This window comes from Ailuropoda melanoleuca, unplaced genomic scaffold (assembly GCF_002007445.2).
Source record: "Ailuropoda melanoleuca isolate Jingjing unplaced genomic scaffold, ASM200744v2 unplaced-scaffold1412, whole genome shotgun sequence".
Taxonomy (NCBI): Eukaryota; Metazoa; Chordata; class Mammalia; order Carnivora; family Ursidae; genus Ailuropoda; species Ailuropoda melanoleuca.
The window spans coordinates 197,744-222,561 of NW_023182860.1; the positions used below are offsets into that span (position 1 = coordinate 197,744).

The 24,818-nt window shown below is 51.3% G+C and overlaps 2 long non-coding RNA genes across 3 annotated transcripts; both read left to right on the forward strand.

Annotated features, from left to right (window-relative positions):
• The first annotated feature begins 1,691 nt into the window (after window positions 1-1,691).
• Window positions 1,692-5,374, forward strand: LOC117797791. Its single transcript, XR_004622695.1, has 3 exons — window positions 1,692-1,718; window positions 2,640-2,716; window positions 3,306-5,374. It is a non-coding gene; the product is annotated as an uncharacterized LOC117797791 (long non-coding RNA).
• Window positions 5,375-6,702: 1,328 nt separating this feature from the next.
• LOC117797793 lies at window positions 6,703-14,134 on the forward strand. 2 transcript variants are annotated; one of them, XR_004622698.1, is made up of 3 exons: window positions 6,703-7,013; window positions 7,485-7,554; window positions 13,770-14,134. It is a non-coding gene; the product is annotated as an uncharacterized LOC117797793 (long non-coding RNA). The 2 variants fall into 2 exon arrangements; XR_004622697.1 differs by lacking the exon at window positions 13,770-14,134 and adding an exon at window positions 8,499-8,733.
• The last annotated feature ends 10,684 nt before the right edge of the window (window positions 14,135-24,818 follow it).

Consider the following 24,818-nt stretch of genomic DNA (forward strand, 5'->3'; position numbering starts at 1 on the left):
CATTGCGGGATATAAAGCTCACACAGACAGAGTATAGCGTGACCTGAGCCTTACGGTCTCCTCTTCTGTACCTGCAGGTGACCCCCGCAACCAGTGAGAGTGGTACGTATTCTGGAATCAGCCTCTTCCTGAGACAAAACTCTAGATGGTAATGCTGGTGGGGCATCCTTGCAATCCTCAGTCTAATGAGCCACCCTGATTGGGTTGTGGGGGTGTGTGGGGGACCAGAGATTTCCCAGGTGACAAAGTATGTCCATGTGTCTACAGTCCTAGGAAGCCTCTGTATTCCCTGTGTGTGGTTTGGGTGTGTGTGCGTGAGGCTTGTGTTGGGGTGTCTTTTGTGGCTCTATGTGGTGTGATTGTGAGTGTGTGATTTTGTGTGGGAGACAGGGAGAGACGGACACAGACAGAGAGATGCAGAGGGGGAGAGATGGAAAGAGTGAGAGAGAGATTGCATAATTCTTCAGGAGGGGTATCCCAATGCCACTGCCCAATTCCCATTGTCCACATTCTAAAAAATAATAAAAAAGAAAGAAAGAGAGAGAGAGAAGAAAAGAAAAAAAAGAAAAGAAAAGAAAAGAAAAGAAAAGAAAAGAAAAGAAAAGAAAAGAAAAGAAGAAAAGACGTGATAAAGAAATCTCATCACAGCAGGCACATTATAGCCCTATTACCGCAGGAGGCCCAGCGGGAGCATTCAGCCCATGCCTGTGAACCAAATGCCTCCATATGCTCTAAACCCATTCATAGTGAGCAATACTCCCCGAGGCATTCTTTTTTTTTTAAGATTTTATTTATTTGAGAGAGAGTGAGTGAGAGCACAAACAGGTGAGAGGGGCAGAGGGAGAGAGAAAAGTAGACGCTCACTGAGCAGGAAGCACCATCTGGGACGCGATCCCAGGACCCTGTGGTCCTGACTTGAGCTGAAGGCAGATGGTTCACCGACTGAGCCACCCAGGCGCCCGCCCCCGCATCATTCTTGAGCAGCACCACCAATACGCTGACAGGTACTCTGTGTCCTTGTAGATGTGACTGATAATGGCGCTGTCTTGTCGTGGATTTTTCAGAGTGTTATGGAGGAGGAGGGCCTGTCTCTTGCCAAGGTGAGCTCGCCTGTCTACCCCCTAGGAACAAATGTTGCTTTCTGGGTTTCTTTCCAATCAAATTCAGATGAAATTCAGACTGTATACTCTGTGTTGGCGAATTGAACATAATACTAAAACAAAAATCATTTTCCTAATGGCAACTGCTTGTATATGGAAAAGAAATTATTTATATATACGGATTTTATGTAAAAAGCTATATATACTTTTGAGATTATACATACGCAATTTCCCTGGGGGAGAGAGCGTTGAGTGGTTGTCTCTACCAACCGTTAGCTGATTCGAGAGGACATTTACCATAGGCGACACCAAACCTGGTTCTAAATGCTGTGGTAGGATCATGTCCCTCAGTAACCCTTTCTCCGGCTTGGATGAAGCATTTTGTAGTCACCGTCCTGAATGGACTGGACAGACATGTCCCCCAGGAAAAACAGCTTCTTACAGGCTTCCAGTTCACTTACTTTGGGGTTGTTGGAATCAACCACTGTGTTCCATCTGGGTTCCTAAAGTCATTGAGGGATATAAAGCTCACACAGACAGACAGAGTATAGCATGACCTGAGCCTTACGGTGTCCTCTTTTCTGTACCTGCAGGTGACCCCCGCAACCAGTGAGAGTGGTACGTATTCTGGAATCAGCCTCTTCCTGAGACAAAACTCTAGATGGTAATGCTGGTGGGGCATCCTTGCAATCCTCAGTCTAATGAGCCACCCTGATTGGGTTGTGGGGGTGTGTGGGGGACCAGAGATTTCCCAGGTGACAAAGTATGTCCATGTGTCTACAGTCCTAGGAAGCCTCTGTATTCCCTGTGTGTGGTTTGGGTGTGTGTGCGTGAGGCTTGTGTTGGGGTGTCTTTTGTGGCTCTATGTGGTGTGATTGTGAGTGTGTGATTTTGTGTGGGAGACAGGGAGAGACGGACACAGACAGAGAGATGCAGAGGGGGAGAGATGGAAAGAGTGAGAGAGAGATTGCATAATTCTTCAGGAGGGGTATCCCAATGCCACTGCCCAATTCCCATTGTCCACATTCTAAAAAATAATAAAAAAGAAAGAAAGAGAGAGAGAGAAGAAAAGAAAAAAAAGAAAAGAAAAGAAAAGAAAAGAAAAGAAAAGAAAAGAAAAGAAAAGAAAAGAAGAAAAGACGTGATAAAGAAATCTCATCACAGCAGGCACATTATAGCCCTATTACCGCAGGAGGCCCAGCGGGAGCATTCAGCCCATGCCTGTGAACCAAATGCCTCCATATGCTCTAAACCCATTCATAGTGAGCAATACTCCCCGAGGCATTCTTTTTTTTTTAAGATTTTATTTATTTGAGAGAGAGTGAGTGAGAGCACAAACAGGTGAGAGGGGCAGAGGGAGAGAGAAAAGTAGACGCTCACTGAGCAGGAAGCACCATCTGGGACGCGATCCCAGGACCCTGTGGTCCTGACTTGAGCTGAAGGCAGATGGTTCACCGACTGAGCCACCCAGGCGCCCGCCCCCGCATCATTCTTGAGCAGCACCACCAATACGCTGACAGGTACTCTGTGTCCTTGTAGATGTGACTGATAATGGCGCTGTCTTGTCGTGGATTTTTCAGAGTGTTATGGAGGAGGAGGGCCTGTCTCTTGCCAAGGTGAGCTCGCCTGTCTACCCCCTAGGAACAAATGTTGCTTTCTGGGTTTCTTTCCAATCAAATTCAGATGAAATTCAGACTGTATACTCTGTGTTGGCGAATTGAACATAATACTAAAACAAAAATCATTTTCCTAATGGCAACTGCTTGTATATGGAAAAGAAATTATTTATATATACGGATTTTATGTAAAAAGCTATATATACTTTTGAGATTATACATACGCAATTTCCCTGGGGGAGAGAGCGTTGAGTGGTTGTCTCTACCAACCGTTAGCTGATTCGAGAGGACATTTACCATAGGCGACACCAAACCTGGTTCTAAATGCTGTGGTAGGATCATGTCCCTCAGTAACCCTTTCTCCGGCTTGGATGAAGCATTTTGTAGTCACCGTCCTGAATGGACTGGACAGACATGTCCCCCAGGAAAAACAGCTTCTTACAGGCTTCCAGTTCACTTACTTTGGGGTTGTTGGAATCAACCACTGTGTTCCATCTGGGTTCCTAAAGTCATTGCGGGATATAAAGCTCACACAGACAGAGTATAGCGTGACCTGAGCCTTACGGTCTCCTCTTTTCTGTACCTGCAGGTGACCCCGGCAAGCAGTGAATGCGGTACATATTCTGGAATCAGCCTCTTCCTGAGATAAAACTCTAGATGGTAATGCAGGTGGGGCATCCTTGCAATCCTCAGTCTGACGAGCCGCCCTGATTGGGTTGTGGGGGTGTGCGGTGGACCAGAGAATTCCCAGGTGACAAAGTGTCCATGTGTCTACAGTCCTAGGAAGGCATTGTACTCCCTGTGTGTGGTGTGGGTATGTGTGTGTGAGGCTTGGGGTTGCGGTGACTTTTGTGGCTCTATGTGGTATGATTGTGTGTGTTTTTGTGTGGTAGATAGGGAGAGTCAGACACAAAAAGAGAGAGGCAGACAGGGAGCGGGAGAGATGGAAAGAGTGAGAGAGAGATTGCATATTTTTCCAGGAGGTGTATATCACTGCCACTGCCCAATGGCCATTGTCCACATTCAAAATAAAAAAGAAAGAAGAAAGAAAGATAGAAAGAAAGAAAGAAAGAAAGAAAGAAAGAAAGAAAGAAAGAAAAAAGGAAGAAAGAAAGAAAGAAAGAAAGAAAGAAAGAAAGAAAGAAAAGAAAAGAAAAGAAAAGAAAAGAAAAAGAAAGATAATAAGAATAGAAAAGAGAAGATAAAGAAATCTCGTCACAGGGCACACATTATAGCCCTATTACCACGGGAAGCCAAGCGGTTGCCCTCAGTTCATGCCTGGGAACCAAATGCCTCCATATGCTCTAACCCCATTCATAGCGAGCAATACTCCCCGAGTCATTCTGCTGCAGATGTGAGGTGAGAGGCACAACCTGGAGCACATTTCTCTCTTCTCCTCACCACATCCCTTTACTGGGACCAGAGCAAGACCTGCACTTGGCTCCATGGGAGACAGGCCCATATGCAGATGCCAGGAGACCCTCGCTGGCTGACGGGATTTCTAGAGGCCTGTGTGAAGGCTGCTGGGCTGGCAGCACACACTGGCTCTCATGGTCCCTCTGATCTGGTCTCCTGGGACTGACCGGGCCCAGGACAGAGGCTCTGGGAAGCAGGGCCAGGGTCTTTGCTGCTGTCAGATCCCACAGACAGCGATGGGCCTGGTCCCCACATTGTGGTCACGGCCCACCCTCGGACCTTCCATCCATCTGCTCGGTGCCTCCCCTAGTCCTTCCAGGTCTCACTGTCTTTGGTGAACACTGCAGGTACTGGTGTTTATGTGGCCACACCAGCTGGAGAATGCCCATCACCCCACTGACAGACTAGGGGAATTCAGAAAAGTACCATTACCTCTACTGTCACATTCATCTCCTCTCTGGGCTAGGACACTTATGGGCTGTCATCAATAGGAAGTATGTCTCAAGTGCCCAAGATGAGCCCAGGCACGGGGCAGTCACTTGATTGCCCAGCTGATGGTCACTCTCATGGCCCAGCATCACCCCAGGCCTGTGGCAGCCACCTCCATGTTAGCTGCATTGGCTCATTGATCAACTGATTGACTAGGGAGCGTGTCAGTAAACCCATGATCGTTCTTCCACTGTTCCCATTGCAGAGAACAGTCCAGTTGTTGGAGGTGACAGGAGAGGGGAAATAAGAAATTAATGATTCAGGGAGAGAGGAGGGAGGGTAGCAACAGGGAGCAGAGGAAGGTAGGAAATCATGGGGACAGAAAGTCATGGGCACCACCGTGGCTGCCTCTTGAAAGAATGGGCTGACAGACACTGCTTCATGGTCCCAGTTATGACATATGAGGGCTGGGAAGGGCCCAGAGACCCTGGATTCCTTTCTCATTAGTGAGGTAAGGGGATCACGGCCCCATGGGTGGTGAGGTGGGGGGACTGCGGAGCTGAGGGCAGCATTGAGTTTTGGTTGGGGACATAATCCCAGAGGCAGTGGCCTGAGTCCTCACATCACCCTGATTGTCCCCTCTCCTTGCTCAAGACCAGGCCATGACAATGCCCACTGTCATCCATAAGGAAGATGGCTTCACAGGTTGTGAGGACTCAGACCCATAGATCCACCATCCGCATGTAAATTATTTCCTCTTTCATTTTTATACTCCTTTTTTTTTATTAAAGATTTTATTTATTTATTCGACAGAGATAGAGACAGCCAGCGAGAGAGGGAATACAAGCAGGGGGAGAGGGAGAGGAAGAAGCAGGCTCATAGAGGAGGAGCCTGACGTGGGGCTCGATCCCATAACTCCGGGATCACGCCCTGAGCCGAAGGCAGACGCTTAACCGCTGTGCCACCCAGGCGCCCCTATACTCCTTTTTTGGTAAAGATTTATTTATTTTATTTTGGGAGAGACTGAGATGGCATGAGTGGGGGAGGGACAGAGGAAGATTGAGGGAGACCCCAAAGCAGAATCCCCACTGAGGGCGGAGCCTGACATGGGACTTAACCCCAGGACCCAGAGATCATGTCCTGAGCGGAAATCAGGAGTCACATGCTTAACCGCCTTTGCCACCCAGGCACCACTCTCCTCTCTCTTATTGATAAGGTCCTTGTTGTAGCTTTGGCCAAGTTCCTCTTTCCTGCTTTTTATGATCCTCCTCCTGCAGGACCTGGGCTCCTCCAGGCACTTGATGTTCTTGGATCTTCAAATCTATCATCTCTCTCTTCAGCCCTGTCATTAGGGGGCTCAAGGCAGGAGATGCACAAATGTTCTATTTCTACCAACCGTCACCAGCTCTCTTGGGAATCCTCTAAACCTAACCCCTCTCCTCTTCCAGAAAAAAAATGTCTGATGCTCATGTGTACATTCATCACAATCCGAATTCTTGTTCCCCCGACTTCACCAACGATGATTTGGCTTTTCAGGGCCAACTCTAGACAATCTGATTGGAGCAAAATCATTCATTTGAGAAGCATCAAATGAAAGGAGGAAGCCCAATGGGCAGCACATTTTGGATGCTACGTTGAGACCTCCAAAAGAAATTCTGAAACCAAAGTTGTTTCACTAAGAGACCAGAAGGGTATATCCTTTTTGTTCTCTCCTGGACAGAACAGTGGCATACCTGGACAGTCATGGCCCAGGAGTTCACTGAAGACCCCTCTCCTTTTCCCATGTGCTCAATCAAGACTGAAAAAGGAAATCTAAGTTTCCCTTGTAATTCAGTTCTTATACAANTAAAAAAAAGGAATTCTAAGTTTCCCTTGTAATTCAGCTCTTATACAACGTGTGAATGATCTCCGACAGTGTCCAGAGAACAAAAAAGCCTCTAAAAAGGATTCTCTTTACTTGCTCTCAACCTTGGCCAAAAAGAAGTATAGAGTTTCACAAGAAATTACAATTTTGCTGGAACACAGTTCATTATTTAAGACATAAACTGTTTCAAGTGGGAAAAACATTTTCATCCTTCCATTAAAAGTAGCGAAACTTTCAGANTTAGCGAAACTTTACGAAACCTGTGAGCTCCCTGGTTCAAATACACACTAGAGGTGATGGCTCTCCAGTCCATTCCCTTGGGAACACATGGGCTGTCCCACTAAATGAGTAGCTGGAAGTTCCTTATCTCTAGGAATTTCATTACCCAGACTAGATTGCACTACCCTATTACGTGCAGACATGGCAGCATATTGCAAAGAGCTCTTGTAATAGTGCCCAAGTTTTTCACCAATAGCTTCAGGCCTCCATTCCTGAAATCTTCCTAGAAGCCTCTTCATGACCTTCAACCTCAGGAAGTGACATCAAAGAGAAACTGCCATTACACATCCTTGGAATGGACCCCTTCAGGTACTGTTTAAAAACAGAGCAGTGTAACTCCTGGGAGTTCACCCTTGGCTTCATATGTCTCCACTAAAATACATAAAATAATTTAAAAAATCAGAATTTCACACAATTAGAGGGCTACTCAAACTGAGGCTTCTCAGAGATCCTCTGGAAATAGCCAGTCTTCAGAAGCGGGCAGTTGCCCCAAGATTTTCAGAACAGGCAAATTGTGATGGCTAGTGGGCNAAACAGGCAAACTGTGATGGCTAGTGGGCATTTCCCACACAAGATATTGGGTCAAGACTCCCATTTAATTCTTTTTCTGTTTTGTATCTGCTCAGTTAAAATAATTCTTCTCATTTTCCATAAACCCTTGTTGCCATTCACCCAGAATGACCCCTTTACTCCCGTTTTCTTATTCTAATCATTCTACTNCCGACCCCTTTACTCCCGTTTTTTTATTCTAATCATCCTACTAAATATTACCCTTGATAGGTCAGAACATCCCTGATGTCACTCCTGGGTTTCTGACTGCTGCATGTGCCATCCATCTGCAGACCCCATGGTAAGTCCCTCTGGGAACATCCGATTTCATCAAATGAAATGAATCACCAAGGTTGGAAATTCCAACTCCTATGTCAGCTCCAAACCGAGGCCACTTTTGATGATTCAGGCACACCACTTGGAGGAATTACTACGTATGCCCCAAATTAGAACAGTGTTCCCTTTGGTGGGAAGTGCATAAATAGAAAAAGCCTGTAAGAAAGCTCTCTCTAATGTTGGCTAAAGTGACTGGTAACTCTTGGCATGTCACTTAATCTCTCTACATTTCAGTGCCTCCCACTAGAATATGGCTTACAGCCCCTGCTCTGCCCCCACCCACCTCAATAGGGCTGACCTGAGGATTACAGGAGATGGTAACAGGTATTGTCCACGAGCAGTAAAGCATCCTTCCCATGTAAAGCTAAGAGTGAGCGTCCATCCCCTCTTGCTGTGGAGCCATCCATGTCCCCTCTCTGGATTCCACCTCCACCAAGTGTCTACCTTATTCTTGCAGTCGCTCAGTGATTGAACACTTAGGGTGATTATGAAACACCAGTCATTTATTTTATTTATCTAAAGGCTTTCCTTGTGTTTAATTACTTTGAGCCTCATAACATAATTCTAATAAGTAGGCCACAGTCACATTTCAACATCTCAGAACAGGCAAATGAGACACAGAGGGGTCTACGTAACTTTTTCAGGTGCTCGCGGCTCCTGCATGGAGTGTGAACACAGGCCATCAGTCATGGGAACTGCAGTTTGCTTTTTTTCTCTGATGCCTCGGCCACATCATGGTATTCGCTCACAGGAGCTGGTGGGTGTTGTACGTGTGCACCCAACTGCCACAGCTCCGGAAGTCCGAGTGGGATCCAGGAGGCTCTGCTGGGCAGGCAGCAGGTGAATAAAGGGATGAAAGGATTGAACTATGAATAGATGATCACCCATCTCCCTGTGTTCTTCTGCCAGTGAGATGTCCACAGTTGTTCTCTATCGGAATGCATTTACTGGGATCTTGCTTCAGGGATGAAGAAATGTTCACCTGATGTCAAGAATATCACCTGATCCCAAGCAGTGATTCTGAAAACTCCACCTCTGGCCAAACAATGGGGGGCACCCTACCAATGACTCAGTTGAGGGTACTCTGGGAATGGACTCATTAGGTTCATTCAAGAAGAATGATGCTACTTTATTCAGTGACCCATATTTAAGAGAAAAGCATCAAAATGTGAAGCCACATTCTTCTCTTCTGTATGCCAAAGGCAAATGATCAAGTCAATCAGTATCGCTGTAACTCCAGCAGTCAAGGTGCATTTCTAACTCAAGAATGGGCTCATCTTTACCAGTAAACTACTTTATTTAATGTATAGACCTTTAGCTGATGTTTGAACCAATATTGGCTGAGACAGATCACTCCCTGAAAGAGAGTTCTCGGATTTTAAAAAATTAATAGGCATTATTGACAACAGGAGGTTTAGACAAATCTAAGAGTTGAACAGATAATATAGAAAGTTCCCATAACCCACGCCCCCCGACCCCAATTCCTCCACTAATAACATCTCATATGGATGTGGTGCATTTGTTATAATTAGCAAAACAATATCGATACACTTTTATTAACTGGAGGTCTATAAAGGAATTCAATTTTGAAATATGCCCAACATGGACAGACCTTGAAAACATATTATGCTCTGTGAGATAAAGCACAGAGAGAAAGACCAATATTGCATGATTCCACTTCAGGGCCCTGAAACCCTGCCACTCCAAGGACTTTGCGAGGAGGCCAAGACAGATGCCTTCCAGGTCTCCAGGGAGTCCAGGGTCTCATCCAGGCATGTGGCCTCTAAACAAGTAGGTGGTCAGTGGAATAGAGAGTGGAGGGCACTCCTCTCAGTTTGAGGGGCTGAGGAATTTATCCTAGGTCGGCTCTGGGATTGCAGGTCCACCAAGAGTAGGCTGGTCGGACCCGAACAGGCTCCTGCCTGTTGGTGATTAACAGAATGGAGGAGAGTGCAGAGCAAAGAGGCCCAGGGGAGGCAAGCTGCTTCGGGTCTGACTGTGGAGCCACGGTCCTCAGGAGGGGCAGTGTGTCCCCCAGGGGACATTTGGGAGGGACTGACTGTGATAGGTGGCTGCAGAAAGGGACCCGGGAGGCCTGGAGGCTGACTGAGCACAGTCCATGGGACAGTAACCATTGTCACCACTCTGCCCTTGCTGTCACGGACCCAAGAGGCCCCTCTGCTGATCCAGAGCTTTCTGGGTTTGTGGGGCAAACATCTATTGAGTAAACACAAGTTCTTTCTGGACCCCATGATTTCCTGACTTTGAGGCCAACATCATCTGTCAGTGAGCAGTTTGGCTGTCTTCTGTGTTTGTGGTTGCCACCGCACCCCACCAGCTCTGGTTTTAATCAGGGAAGGAGCACAGCTGGGTCCCAGGCTGGGTCTGACAGTTGGCATTGCCTCCTCAGACATGCGTGGAGGAGGTCTGGCACAGCCTGGTTGGGAGTCTTGATCATTCATAACATCTCATCAACTGCAATCCCTTGAAAACCAAGGAACTTTAGGAGCATTTCAGATTTGCAGAAGCTCCCCAGAACTCATAAGATGCACCCCACTGCTTCCTTGGAAGGGGGGTATTATTTGCAGGGGAACCTCCAGGATGGGGCCACGCTGCGGTTTCCTGGGGGTGGGTGCAGAGGAGGGGCCAACAGAAGGGGACAGTGCTGAGCTGGCACAAGCTCCCATTCCCAAAGCTGGGATCTGTGCAGAGACGGGGAGGATGACTTAGGGGAAAGACATGTAACCATGGGAGAAGGGTGCACTTGAAGGAACATTCTAGTAGGAGGCACTGCCCTTGCCCCTGGGAGGATAAGTGTGGGTGGCAGGAGGGGTGAGGAGGAAGAGAAAAAGCCAGGAGCACTGGGCCTGTCCCTCAGGAGCATTGGTTGGTTCCTGCCATGTTGTCTCAGCTCCAACAGCCCTGGGAAAGATGAAACTGTGTCCACATCTTGGTGGTGGGAAAGATGAAGGGGAACGAGGGTCATGGGGGCCCAGCACTCAGAGTCTCCATCCATCACCACAGCTGTGCCCTCCCTCTCAGATGCTGGCAGAGAAGGAAGAATGTTGGGGAAAGAAAGCAGAGTGGTGGTGGCAGGGTGGAGGGAATGCGGGTTCCAAGGGGGGTGACGTGACCAATGTGTGGTCCTCCTGCCCTGCCCTCAGGGTATCAGATACCCTAACCTGCCTGGCCAGCAACAGCACCAGCACGTTCATGACAGTGGAGTTGGGGACCACGGTGAGGCAGTTCACCAAGCCAAGCTGACCCTGGAGTCGGCATATATCTTCAGGCTTTTGGCCAAGACGAAGCACCACTAGGGGCTGCCGCTGGTGGCCACTGTCATCACCACTCAGAAGAGACATACGACCCGGGGACCAAGTCCACGTTGTGGTGCTAGGGGGAGGAGAGCTGGGCCTAAATGGGAGCCTTAAACTTGCTGTGTCCACGGCTTCCTGAGTCAGGCCCTGCACTGTCGCATGTCTGCGCAGCCCGACATTTATCAGAAAGACAGGAATGTCCCAGGTTTAAAGCTGGAGACAGGGCTCAGCGAGGTGGTGTAACTGGCCCAGGGTGGCTCTGAGTCATCCTGTTGGAGTGCAGCTCCCTGAAGCCAGGCACGATCGCTGATGTTCAAAACCAGGTGCCCAGCTCAGCAGGGGCTCAATAAACAAGTTTTCTACCCAGCAGTCATAGGGAGATCTGTCTCCACGGACGCTGCTTCCATTCCAACACTGGTGAGATGCTTATTTTACATTGTCTTGGTTTATCCTCACCAAGGCCAGGGGAACAAAGCACTGTGAGCCCCAGTTCTACAGAAGTGGGGCCCAGATGGGTTCAGTCATTTGCCGGGGACACAGCTGTGAGGCCGTGACGTGGACACCCTCCACAGACACTCAGTCTCCTCCACCTACAGAAATCTGATGTGGGTTCCCATCTCAGCAAGCACCTGACATGCCCTCCAGCTGCACTCTGGAATCTGCCTCAGCAGGCTCCCTCTCCAGGGCCACTCCAACTCCAGGTTCTGAGATCAGGGCCAGACCCAGAGGTCTCAGGGAAGAGGATGACAGGAAGGTGCTTGTGCACAGAGTAAACGGGTAGGCTCTGGGAGGCCCCAAGCATCAGGCTCTGGAGCTGTGTGACCTTAGGCAAGGCCCCTCCCCTCTCTGTTCCCTGCACTCAGCTGGTGGCCTCTTGGGAAGCCTGAGGGCCAGCATGGTCCACAGAATTCCAGGGACAGAGCTGGTGCCATGACTGCACTCAGAATGTGATCCAGTGACCCCGTGGCCTGTGGGATCACTCTAGGAGAAGATCTAGACAGTCTTAGGGAGGCATGAATTGAACCCAGAGTGCTTGGAAAACCATCCCAAGGGCCGATCTGAGACCTACAAAAGGTAGAAGGCAAAGGAGCCTAGCGTGCACTGAGCCCGTACCAGGTTCGAGCCTCCTTTCAGGCACTGCGGCTCACTGCTCTCTCAAATTCCCTCACAAGCAGTGAGCAGCTGGGGAAGCTGATGCCCCACAAAGTGGAAGGGACCACTAAGCTCTGGCACCTGCTCGGAGGCCACCCCGGCTGGAACACCCAGCTGCTCAGGACAGGGCTGCTCAGCCCAGGCACACGGCTGACCCCTGTGATGGCCAATGGGGGGACGCTGGTGTCCCCTATCTGTGGCTTCGGATCTTCCAGAGCTCCACACCTTCCAGGGGAAGGCCATAGCCTGCTGATTCCCCCGACCTCAACCACCGAGCCTCATTCCCCCAAGGACTAGACAAATCCACATCCCCTCCTCCTCTGACAAAGGTTACCTCTACTGCTAACTGGAGGAAGGAAGCCTTTAAGTCGCTGGAGACACCAAAGCTTGAGGTGGCTGGAGAGACAGCCATGCATAGTTGGCCCCTGGCTTTTGGCACATAGCGCTATCTGACCTGCAGCTACCAGCATGGTGGGGGTGGTTGTCGAGACCAGGGAAAGGCGCCCAGAGAACCCCTCCTGCAACTTTGGCCCAGGTCATCAGGCTCCCCCTTGTCCGGGGCATGCTCAGGGCCCTGAAGTGCCTCTCCCAAAGGCTCTTTCCATCTTCCTCAGAGTTGATGCAGCCCCGTAGGGAAATTCAGCACTTTCTAAGGCACAGGGAAACCCAGGTTTGCTAAAGGTGTGACATGACTTAAATCCAGATGGAAGCATTCAGGAGTGCCCTCCAGGAGGCACCCTGGTCCAGAGTGAGGCTGCTGCTGATGTGGCTGTGGGATGCATGCCCACACCTCAACCCACATGCCAACCACCCACACCCACCTGCCTTGGGCCCATAGAGCATAGGGGATGTCTGCCAGGGCCTGCAGACCCCCCCAGCAGAGCTTCACCAATTGCCCATATGCCCAGGAGTGTGGTCCTTGTGGCTGGTGAGGGGATGCAGCGCTCTTTCTTTGAGGGAGGAGGACCCCGACAGCCCAAGTGTGTGCTCCCACAGGAATGCCAACTGCAGTCAGGTGGAAGGACTACTCCCGCCATCACCTCAGGGTCGGCGATCATCACTGCTTCATTACCCACCCCACATTCTCAACAAGATCAATCATCTTCATGATTGATTCCTCTGTGGGGTTCCTCTGCTGCAATTGATGGGATGGGGAGATGCATGCTGGAACGATCCAAGCTCGGGAGCCAGGTCCACGCTTCTTTGTGTTCTGCACTCGCAGTCATCAGCACTGTGGGGCAGAGCAGCGGTGACATGCCCCGGAAGAGCCAAGTAGGACACCATCTGTGTTTCAGGCTCAGGTTGGCTTACAGGAAGAAGGAGTCAGCATGAGAGATGCACTGAGTCTGAGGTCATAGGGAGACTCCACAGGGGTCTGGATGTGCTCAGCAGAGGGCAGGTGTTAATTTTGAGATGTTGTAGGGATGTGTGGTTGCCACGGAGCACGTGTGGGCCCATCCTCCTGTCTGTCCGACAGTCTCCGGCAGGAGAGAGCAGCGCTTTGGGAGCAAGACAGGGTCTCCCATGAGGTCCAGGCTGGGGCTGGTCCAGAGTCGGCCGTGAGGGAAATGCAGGTGCCTGCAGACCTGGGAATGAGCTCCCTGTTCTCTGCCCTCATGGGCAGCCCATGTTCTCATGCTTGAGCACTCATCGTGCCTTCCTGGAGAAGCAGCCAGTCATGTGTCCCTGGTCTGTTCTGTTTTGGTTGCAGAGCGTCCAATGCCCCCCGCCCCCGAGAGCTTCTGGTGTCACAGGCAGAACTGACTGCTCACAAGCTCCGGCTCCAGTGGGTCCCAGGCAGCGACGGGGGCCCCCCATCCACTACTTCACTGTGCAGGTGTGAGAGCTGCCCCGGGAAGAGCAGCTGACCTACTCCTCATCCTTCCACCACAAGTCCAAAGCCTGTGCTGTTGAAATGTACCCAGCACCAGGCGCGCCCTCCCCAGGGAACAGAGCAGAGAATACGTGTGGGACAGAGTCGCACCTGGACAGCTGAGATCTCTTCTCCTAGTGCACACTCCCTGTACCAGGGACCAGGACTCACACCTCCTGGAGCCGCTCTGTCCTCTGCCCTGGGTCTGTCCTCTGGGCATGCCCTGTGCATGTCATGTGCATACCCCAGGTCCCAGAGATGGATGAGGCACAGATGATGGGGACAGGGAGCCTGGAAGTATGGACTCTAGTGCCCTATCCCCTGAGAGGCAGATGTGGAGGAGGGGGAGGTGGGGGGAAGGGTTGTCACAGGCTGAGAGAGTTACACCTTCTCTTTGTGCTATCTGTCCTAGTCAGCAAGGCAGACTTGTTCTGTCAACCATTAGTGATGGCTGATGAGGGAAATGGGAGAGGCATGCTCACTGCACCTTGAGAACCCAGCATTTATCCAGCTGCTGAGGGAACCACCAAGCAAAGGTGCAGAGGAGTGGTGCCAAACACCACAGCTAAGTTCTTGGCACCTACAGCCTCATTGGGGTCACTCGTCATGTTCCCACCCCCTTCTACAGTGAGGGACCAGAGAACACCCACTGCAGTGAGGGACCTGGACACCCTCGCCTCTGCAGTGAAGGAACAGGGCACCACATCTCTATGGTGAGAGAGCAGGGCACCCCCTCTACAGTGGGGGACCAAGGCAGCCCCCTCTCCAGTGGAGGATGAGGGCAACCCCACTGCACTATGGTTGGAGAGCAGGGCATTCTCCTTTATGATCGCTCATAGGAGACCAGGGCTATCTAACCATCTTGGTGAGGGTTCTCAGAAGTGACCTCAGGCCTTGTGTCTCCACAAGCAGGCCTGGGCTGTGCAGGCTCACGCCACCCTGTAGAAGCCCCCTGGGTCTTTCTGGTGGGCAGGCCTGTCTGGGCAGCTGGCCTCGCATCTTTCCTGTCCTCCTCCTCTGTCCCTGAATGTGGTCATGTTCCCTGAAGCTCACATCAGGCTGTGAGGGGGCCACAAAGGAGCGTGTCCCACCTGCTCTGAGGGTTCCAGGGCCCTGGCCAGCACCTCTACTGGGATGATGGAGGAGGCCTCTACCCCATTCCCAGGCTGGCTAATGTTCCTCTCACCTTTCAGATAGAACACCATGTACTGATTCCCCCCTATTCTGAGCACTGTGCTGTGAAATCTAACATTTCTCATTGAACCCACGTGATAGCCCAGTGTGGGGAGATCGTTGTCCCCATTCTAGAGAGGAGAGCTGAGGATCGCAAAGGTCATATTCACCTGAAGCCCCAGCACCTCTCATGGGTGCATCTCCTGACCGTCCTCCTTTGCAAGGCTGCCCAGCTCAGCTTCTGCATGCTGCTGAACCTCAGCCAAGGGACAGGAGCAGCCGGGGTGGGGGAGCTCCTGCACCAGCCTTGATCCTCAGGCACCCTCTCCCCAGCACAGTTCAAGCTTTGGGGAGGGGTGGGGGCTGGCATGTGGCTCTGTCTCTGCCTCTGACATGTGGCAACAGCAAAGTTTAGAGAGCAAAGGAGCTCCCTCTCCTGGGTTCAAGGTGTAAGCATGTGACTGGGGTGCCACATGATGCACACATGGGTGTGGTCAGCACTGGGCATCACAGGGAGTCACCCCTTCGGGTATCCATGTGAAAGACAGGAGAAAAAATAACTCCAATGGCCTTTTCTGTCCTGGAGCTTCCAGAGATCAAACGGACAATGGTGAGCAGGGGGCATCACGTTGGAAAGGAGGGTTCCATGTTTCCCAGCTGACAGTTTGATTTTATTTGGTGTGGGAGCCGCTGTGGTCCGTCCCCTCCAGGGTCCCTTCCACTCGTCAGCAGACACACACCGTGGGCCAAGTTTCTAGGAAAGCAGCGCTTTGCACGTGGCCATGGTGTGGCCTCCCTCCTGTTCAACAGCCTCAGAGCAACTTTATCCTCCTCTTTCTCGATGTTCTTTTTACATTTTACGTTTGCCGACTGCTTGAAATCTGCCAATGACCAGAAAACATAAAAGTTTAAACCAAAGTTCAAAGTAAAAAGTTTTGCTATCTACATCAAGTGGCTGTCCCCACATTTAGAGGGTGTGGGTCTGGAGCAGGAGGGAGGTTCTGGGTTGAGGGACATATCGGGGCTGCATCCCACAGACATGCAGCACCATAGAGGAGGAGAAGGCCCGTGGGCCCAGAGCCACACAGACATTCTGGGTGTTACTAGGATGGGACAGCAGCAGTGTGAGCTCAGCTGACAGCTGTGTATCCATGGATAACAGGGCCTGCTGTTCCTCTGTGTTTCCTCAGGGTGATGCGATGGACCCAACCAGGAGGGCCGGGAGGGGATTACTGTGTGAAACTAGAGGGGTTCAGTTCAAGTCAGGATGCTGGCCCCATCTGCACTGGGTTCTTTCTTTTCTTCTTCCATGCCATTTAAAAAAATAAAGCCATGTGAAAAGTCAGGTTAATTTAAAAGGCCAGGGATATCCTGCATGGGTTCAATATTCTTTGATCTTTGTGATGCTAATCACGAGTACTGAATAGATGAGGCATAAAGGCAGTGGTAGCTAGCCTCTAAAGTGATCAGGACTCAGGCTTTATTTTCATAACCAAACCAGGCAAATAAATGTAGGGAGCTCCTTCTGTGTATGAGACTCTGCCTCCAGCTCAGTGGCAGGGACAGGGACGAAGCCACCTCCATGCCACCCTCACCTGAGTACTTTGGCTGCAGAGCTGAACTGGCAGGTCAAGCACAAGCTTGGTTTCTAACTGTGCTTGCTTCCTGCGAGCTTGGACAGTGAGTTTCCTGAGCCACCGACCTGTTCCCTCCCCAGAGAGCTGGAGTTTAGGAAAAGGTGTTACCTCAAACATTTACCTAAATCCAGCCAGTTTCGAGTGTGGATGGCAGAAAGCTGGCGGGTAGAGGGTGCTGAGTGGGAAAAGGCCAAGGGAGTGCTTGTGTGGCAGATGCATCTGGGGACAATGAGGTCACTGTGGGCAGGGTAGAGGAGGACTTTGGGAAGACAAGAAAGAGGAGGTCACATGTAGGAATTGCCTATTCCATGAGGGGTTCATGTCCTGTGACTGTCATGGCAGCCCTGGGAAGGCCGGGTACTGGTATTGCCATTCTCACAGATGAATAGATGGAGGCTCAGAGAAGTTTGGTGACTGGCCCAGGCTTGGATGCCAGGACCAGATTCTGGATTCTGGTTGGGCCAACCCTGATGTGGTCCTGGTGTGTGAAGAGGGAACAGACTGGGGGAAATGAGAGGGGTTGAAGAAGAGGGTCCAGGATGGTTTGTGCCTTTCTTCACAGGTCACCAGCTCTGAAGTCCTGCTCTTCCTCAGGGAGGAGCAGGGCAATAGCCTGGGGGTGGGTGGAGGCCAGTTCAGGACTGGGAGGTAGACCAGGGGTCTAAAGGACTAGCTATGCAGGGATGAGTTGGAAGGGCTGGGTGAGCTTGCAGGGGCCCAGGGCCCAGGAGAGGGGACACTGAGACTGTTGTCACCTCCCATGGAGCTCCCTTCACTGCTGCTGGGTCCCTCTTGGTCTATTTTTAGGGCCCCTAGTGGGCTTCCTACCCCGAGGAGAGGGTACTCCTGCAGCTCAGCCCCTGGGTGTGCCCTGTGGCCCCCGAGACAGCTAACAGTCCTGTAAATGACACGAGCCCGGGAAATAGGCCTGAAGCTGGGAACTCTGTTTCCCGCTCTCCGTGAACCCTTCCCTTGAACTCAGATCCTGCCAGAGGCTTCTAGCTGTCTGTGAACTGCACCCCTGCTGTGTGTGCTGGGGTGGGAATGGAGGAGGCAGCCCTGCCTCAGATTCTAAAACAAAGCATTAGAGAACAGTAGGTGCTAAACATGGAGGGATCAGTGACACATCTGACCCATGTCCTCAATGTAACATGCTAAGTGAACACAAGCACTAAATACAAGGATGAGGGCCATTTCTGGCATGCTGACATGTGCCAGACACCATGTTGATGGTGATGAGCGTCCTCTCATTCACCCCTCCCGAGTCCTACCCCCATTCCTTCCTCCCTCCCTCCCTCCCTCCCCTTCCTTCCTCTCTTCCTCCCTTCCTCACCAAGCGCCTCCTTGGTGCGGGGTCTTGTTCTTGGTGCTCAGGGCCCAGCAGTAAAGGAGATCATCTCGGTCGCTGTCCCTGTGGGGGAAGGCAGATTGTCGTCCAGGAGGAGAACGGTTACTTACAAATCATGGTGTGGTTGGTGAGGGGATGGATGGGCCTAAAGGACAGTGTGCAGGGCACAGGATCTTCCTGGAGCCACTTGAGTGGCTGCCAGAGGGTCCTGATTATAAGGAGAGCAGCCAGGATGCAGTGAGCACACCTTGGGTACTAGAGTCTCTTTCCTGTGCTGCTTCTGAACAGAATCTGCATGACAGCCTCATGATCTCAGTGTTTCTGTCAGTCCAGGTGAGATGCTTCTGGCTCACTGACCTGCCCGAGTCTATGTGGGGGTTAGCATGTAGGCTGTTGGGCTTCAGAGTGTTCCTTCCTGAAACCACCCTGGGCCACCGTCTAATCTAAGAAGGAGAAGCTAACAAATATGGGGCCTCAGGTGGTTGAGGCAGGAACCCAAGGAGAAAACCATGCGCTTGTCACCAGAATTAGATAAAATAGTTCCTAGGAAGCCAGAAACAGATAGGAAACAATTTAACTTTATAAAGGATAGCTCCCCCAGAAACCAGGAACAAAGAGCATTCTTAAGGATGGAACTTTGGAAGCACCCCCAGGACAGCCAGGGCCAAAGCAAGGTCACCTGGCATGCCTTCTCCAGCTGTGGAATGGGGGCACAGAGAGGTCAGGAGACAGACCTGCGGTCGCGGACCAGCCATAGTAGGGCAAGCTGGCACGAGAACATTCTTTGAGTTGCTGGCCGACAGAGAACCACTGTACTCCCATCTTAGGCAGGAGGACATATGAAAACAGTTAGAGGAAGTTTCTTCAGATCCAGTGTCCAAAGATAGTTATCAGTTTTTGAAAACACAGGAACCTTCCTCTAGGCAAAGGATTACCAGACCCCATTTGCAAATCAGATGGAAGTGGGGCTGCTGTTGTCTGACTNGCTGCTGTTGTTGGACTTGGGGGGCATGGGAATCCTCTGGTCTCCTAGAGGATCCCTTAGAGCCTCTGGGGTTCCACAGTGCTTGGTTTGAAACCCACGAATTTACATGTTGGCCTGGGAGGGAGGAGATAGGACCAGCATAGAAGGGGTGAGGGTTTGCCCACTGGTAGCTGTGGCAGAGTCCAGAGCTACTCCTGCTCTCCTGGTCTGGGAGATGGACACAGGGGCAGAGCCTCGCCTAAAACAGAGGTATTTCCAGTGGGGCAGGGGTGGGGGGTCTCCTCATCTGCTACTTCAGAAGTAATGGCAAGGAAAGCCACAGGAGCAGGCCAGCCAGTGACCCAAGGAAGACTGGAACGTCCTCTGCTTAGAAATCTGGATTGTGTGTGGTACAGAGCTCGGCACAGGAGACCATCAACACGGACCTGCTCAGCAGAGGGAAGGAGGGAGGCCTGAGCGGTGGCAAGGAGCCACACACCCAGAGTATTCGTGCCGCTAAATCCCCATCAGCAGGCAGGTGGGGACATTTTCCCCCACGGACAACTAGCATTACCTCTGTCTCAGGTATAGCAGAGAGGTCGCCTCAACACAAGGACCTCTTCCAGCCCTGGCCAAGCCTCTGGCCAGTCCTCTGGTAGGGGGCAAGGGCCTTCATGGGACTGGGCCCCAATTTTCTTATCCTTGCAATGGGAATCACAGGAAGTCCAACAGACAGAACTGCTGTGCAGTGAACCCGGGCACTGCCTTTCCAAGGCGTGGCACTGTTGCAGGCCAGACAAGTGCAGAAACGAGGGACAGGCAGAGATGGTCTTTGGAGCCAGGTGGGGCTGGCCAGGGCAGACCCCCATGAAGGGGCACTTCTGGGTGAGCAAGGAAGTGCTTAGTTGGGTCCTCTTTTGTGGCTCTGAATCCTGGGAGGGCTGCAGTAATCAGCTTCTTCTGAGAAAATCTCACATCCCTCAGAGAGTTGATTTGCTTTGCAGAAGCTCTAATGACAGGAGGGGCCCCGAGTAAAACCACCAGCCTGGGTCCGCCTGGATGTTCCCCACTCCCCTCCACCCAGAAGGCCCTCTGTTCCTGGGGGCAGGCTGTGAGGACAGCGCCGGCTGCCTGAGGGCCCCTCCCTGGGCAGGACAGATTCCGTGGTCACTGAGTGCCTCTTGCTCCTGGCTGCCCACTCCCTGTGGCCAGAGCTGGGAGCAAGACAAAGGCGAGGGGCTCAGGCCCTCGTGGCTCTTCTGTGTCTCAGGCTGAGGCCCTTTACTTCCTACAAGCTGAGGCTGAAAGACACCAATGACATCGGGGACAGTGACTTCAGTGCAGAGATGGACAAGGTGACCATGCTGCAGGACGGTGAGCCAGCTGGGACCCAGGCAGGCGTGCAGACACGGGCATCTTCCATAGCTGCCACCTTTGGACCCACAGACATGGGCTCCCACAGAGAGGCCCTGCTTCATCCCAAGCCAGGAGCCAGGAATGGGTCACCCCGGGGAGGGAGGGCAGTGGCTGCTGAGCAGTGGGTTTCTGTGAGCAGCAGACAGCTCGGAGCACTCCGAAGCCTCTCGCTGTGAATGTGCTTCAATGGCTCACAAGTGGAACAGAGGTTCCTTTGACTGTCTTCCAAACCCTATGATTCATTAGCATCCTAGAACTTGAATAATTTATAAGTTCAAAGGGTAAGCGGGTGTTTTTTTTTTTTTATAAGAATAGTTTTTTATCATATTATGTTAGTCACCATACAGTATATCCCTGGTTTTTGATGTAAAGTTCCATGATTCTTTACTTGCGTATAAACCCAGTGCTCCATGCAGTATGTGCCCTCCTTACTACCCATGACCAGCCTACCTCAATTCCCCCACCCCCCTCCCCTCTGAAGTCCTCAGTTTGTACCGGGTTTTGAGAGGTTTCCCCATTTTTCTCATTCACGAACCACTCCTCAGTTTTGCCGTTTGACAGAAGCACAGGGAAGTGACTGAGTTGAGATCCCCTGAAAGCTCCAGGTGGTTCTTACACATTGTCTCCCATCTCAGGAGAAGTCCCCAAGATCCCTGGTGCTTTTGGGTGCCAATCCTGCCAGGCCCAGTGGCAGGCCGATTTTAGGAGAGGAGGGTCGCTCTTGCTTCAAGATGCTGGGGCTCAGATCCCGGGCTGCAAACCTGAGCCCTCAGCTCACCCAGCAGCGCTGGGTACTCATTCCCCATGTTTCCATCTTCCTCTTTTATAACCTGGGAGCATGGGTCCTAACGTGAGTCCTTGGGTGAGCTGGGGACCAGCAGAGAGGTTCAGGGGGACCCTTCCAGCTTCTTGGCCTCACACGGAGATTCCTCTTATACACACGCAAGGTGCCAGTCCCCAGGACAGGCCCCTACAGAAACTGTGGTTTTCTCTGTGGCTCATATTTTAATCTTACATTTAACACAATTGGGTTCTGTTTGGGAGTAGCACTGATTTTTAGCAGATGGAAGCAAACACAGCAAGCTGATTTTGTTGGCGAGTCTTTGAGGATTTTGCAAGCCAGTGAGCAGGACACTGCAGACTCCCTTTGCCCTTACAGGGCTCAGGCTCTAGCTGACTGGGCTTGTTTTGGAAAAAACAAAAACAAAAACATTCAAGGGCCTCTCCAGGTTCCGAAAGGCCTGTCTCAATCCTTTGATATTTAAATCCTTTCTTTTGATGCACCTATCCTGTTACCTTCCTCCTTTGAGATTTGCGATTTATCTTCACAGTTGACTGCCTTGTGTTTGCATGGTACTGCCCCCAGAACCACAGAGCCACTGAGCTGCACAGACTCTGGGGCTTGGAGGGCCCTGGGCTGGGGTGGGGTGGCACGGGGGCTTTCCATGTGTGGGTGGTTTGCTGATAAACATTTTCTTGTTATGGTGGTTGGGATCCTGAGAGGCCATCAATCCAGCATGAGCCGGAAAGCTGGGTAAGCATCTACCATGGACTTCAGACAGACCAACAGGAGGCCAGAGGACATGCAGTAGGGGGCTCCCCAGAAGGCAGGATGGGGGGCTGCAGGTGTGGCTGATACCGCCATGTCCCCGGTGCTGGGTGCCCTGGCAGGTGCAGAGGAGACTCACAGAGAAGGTGACCAAGAGGCCAAGTCTCAGATAGTCAAGTGGGTATGGGGTGGGGAGAACAGCCTCAGTCATTCCACTCAGTGACTCTTGCCAAACATGTGATACACCGTCTCAGGATCTTACAGTGGGCAGCCATGCAAGGGCCAACCTAGCATGCCTTTTGGGTTCAGTGGGAGCAGGGGTAGGGAAGGGGTGTCTGAGGAGGCCTGTGGGACAAGATGGATGGTGCAGGACTGTAGTTTCTAGCGTGTAGGGTACGGCCACGGCAGAGGCAAATTGACCTTGTCCCTCCAGAGTGCAGAGCTGAGCCCCACCATTGCCTGGAACATGCAGCTGTCCCTCCACCCCCAGAAGTCAGCCTCCCTCCCTTAGAGTCTGAAACCAAGAGCACTCTGGCCTGGGTTGACCCTCAATCCTGTTCAGAGCCTCTTTGAATTAAGTCCTTCCAATAAATGATGCCTCTCCTCCAGGGATGGGTGCGTGCCCCAGAGAAGATGTGTGAGAGCAGGAAGGCTCCCCAGGCAGAGTTCCCAGGGAAGACAGCCAAGCGCCTTTGTGTGTCTCCATGGGGGTCTGTTGGGGGGTGGGGGGTTTAAAGGCATGATGTTATCTTGTCATCTGCATCAGAATCTTGTCCCTACTATCCTGGCAGAAACAGGCTCCACAGGCAGAGAAGGGCATCCACAGGGAAGGGAGGCCAAGGCTGGGATGTTGGTTTGCCAGCTTGCTTCCAAGCAAACCCCCCAGCCAGTCTCTGGTCCTGCCTCCTCGCCAGAACCAGGAGGGAACTGGCATTCCTGAGGAGCGGTAATGCATCCTCCCACGTAAAGGACAAGGTACACCTCTACCCTCACTGCTCTGTGGCCCTCGAAGCCCCCTCCCTAGAGGCAGCAGCTACTTGAACACTTACAGAGCATTTATTTTTTTATAATGATATTTTTTATTATATTATGTCACCATACAGTACATCCCTTGTTCTTGATATAAAGTTCCATGATTCATTGGTTGCGTATATCACCCAGTGCACCACGCAATACGTGCCCTCCTTACTACCCATCACCAGTCTATCCCATTCCCCCACCCCCCTCCCCTCTGAAGCCCTCAGTTTGTTTCTCAGAGTCCACAGTCTCTCATGCTTCATTCCACCTTCTGATTTTCCCCCCTTTCTTCATCCCTTTCTTCTACCAATCTTCCTAGTTCTTATGTTACATAGATGAGGGGAACCGTATGATAATTGTCTTTCTCTGCTTGACTTATTTCACTTAGCATTATCTCTTCCAGTGCCGTCCATGTTGCAGCAAATGTTGAGAATTCGTTCTTTCTGATAGCTGAGCAATATTCCATTGTATATATGACCACAGCTTCTTAATCCAGTCATCTGTTGAAGGGCATCTCAGCTCCTTCCACGATTTACCTATTGTGGACATTGCTGCTATGAACATTGGGGTGCATATGGCCCTTCTCTTCACTTCATCTGTATCTTTGCAGTAAATACCCAGTAGTGCAAATGCTGGATCATAGGGTCGCTTAATATTTCACTTTTTAAGGGACCTCCACACTGTTTTCCAGAGTGGCTGTACCAACTTGCATTCCCACCAGCAATGTAGGAGGGATCCCCTTTCTCCACATCCTCTCCAACAATTGTTGTTTCTTGGCTTGTCAATTTTTGCCATTCTAACTGGTGTAAGGTGGTATCTTAGTGTGGTTTTGATTTGAATTTCCCTGATGGATAATGATTTTGAACATTTTTTCATGTGTCTGTTAGCCATTTGTATGTCTTCATTGGAAAAGTGTCTGTTCATATCTTGTGCCCATTTTATGATTTGTTTATTTGTGTCAGCCCCAGGGCACGAGTGATGCAGCACCCGTGTGCAGCCCAGAAGCCCTGCTTTGTGCTGCCCGTGAGCAGAAGGGTCTATTTCTCCGTGAGAGACGGCTGTAAGACTTGCTGGAGCTCCTCCTCATCCCCCCGGAGCCAGAGCTCCCACTCCTCCAGCTCTTTGGCAGACAGCTCCATGGCCAGCTGCAAGTCACTATCAAAACGACTCCTCTCCCTCGAGGCTCCAGGGCACAGGCCTTATGAGCTGGTGAGCAGGATCTCCTGGATGGCCCTGTGGGGAAGAAGTGGTGGAAAAAAGCAACCCATTACCAGCAGCATCAGGGCGACAGCAGCACCAGCATTTACCTGTTGCCTGAGAGCACGCCATGCTGGGCACTTTATATGCGCCCCACGGCCACGTTGCCATTCAGTCCTCTGTGGCTCTGGAGGTGTGGGTGTCATGTATAGGTGAGAAACCTGAGGCTCAGGGAAGTGAACAAACCCACTCAGTGTCTCCTCCCAGCTCCTCCTCCACTGTCTTCCCATTGATGTGGCCTAGGGTTCAGCCCAAGAAACAGGAGCTCTTTAAGGCCGGACATCTGTCTTGTCCACCTCTGGGTGATCGGCACCCTACAGAGGACCTGGTCTTCTGCAGGTGATGGAGCCCGCATGATAGAAGGAACAAACCCCAAATACATCCTGAAGAGGCCCCGCTGCTGCTCCCCCCGTCCAGGTGGCAGTCGCGCTCCTCTTAGGAAGGTGCCTATTACAACACTGGTTCCACCCTCTGCTGAGGCCAATGTGCGTGATGTGATCTATTGCTAAGATTTTGTTTTGTTTTG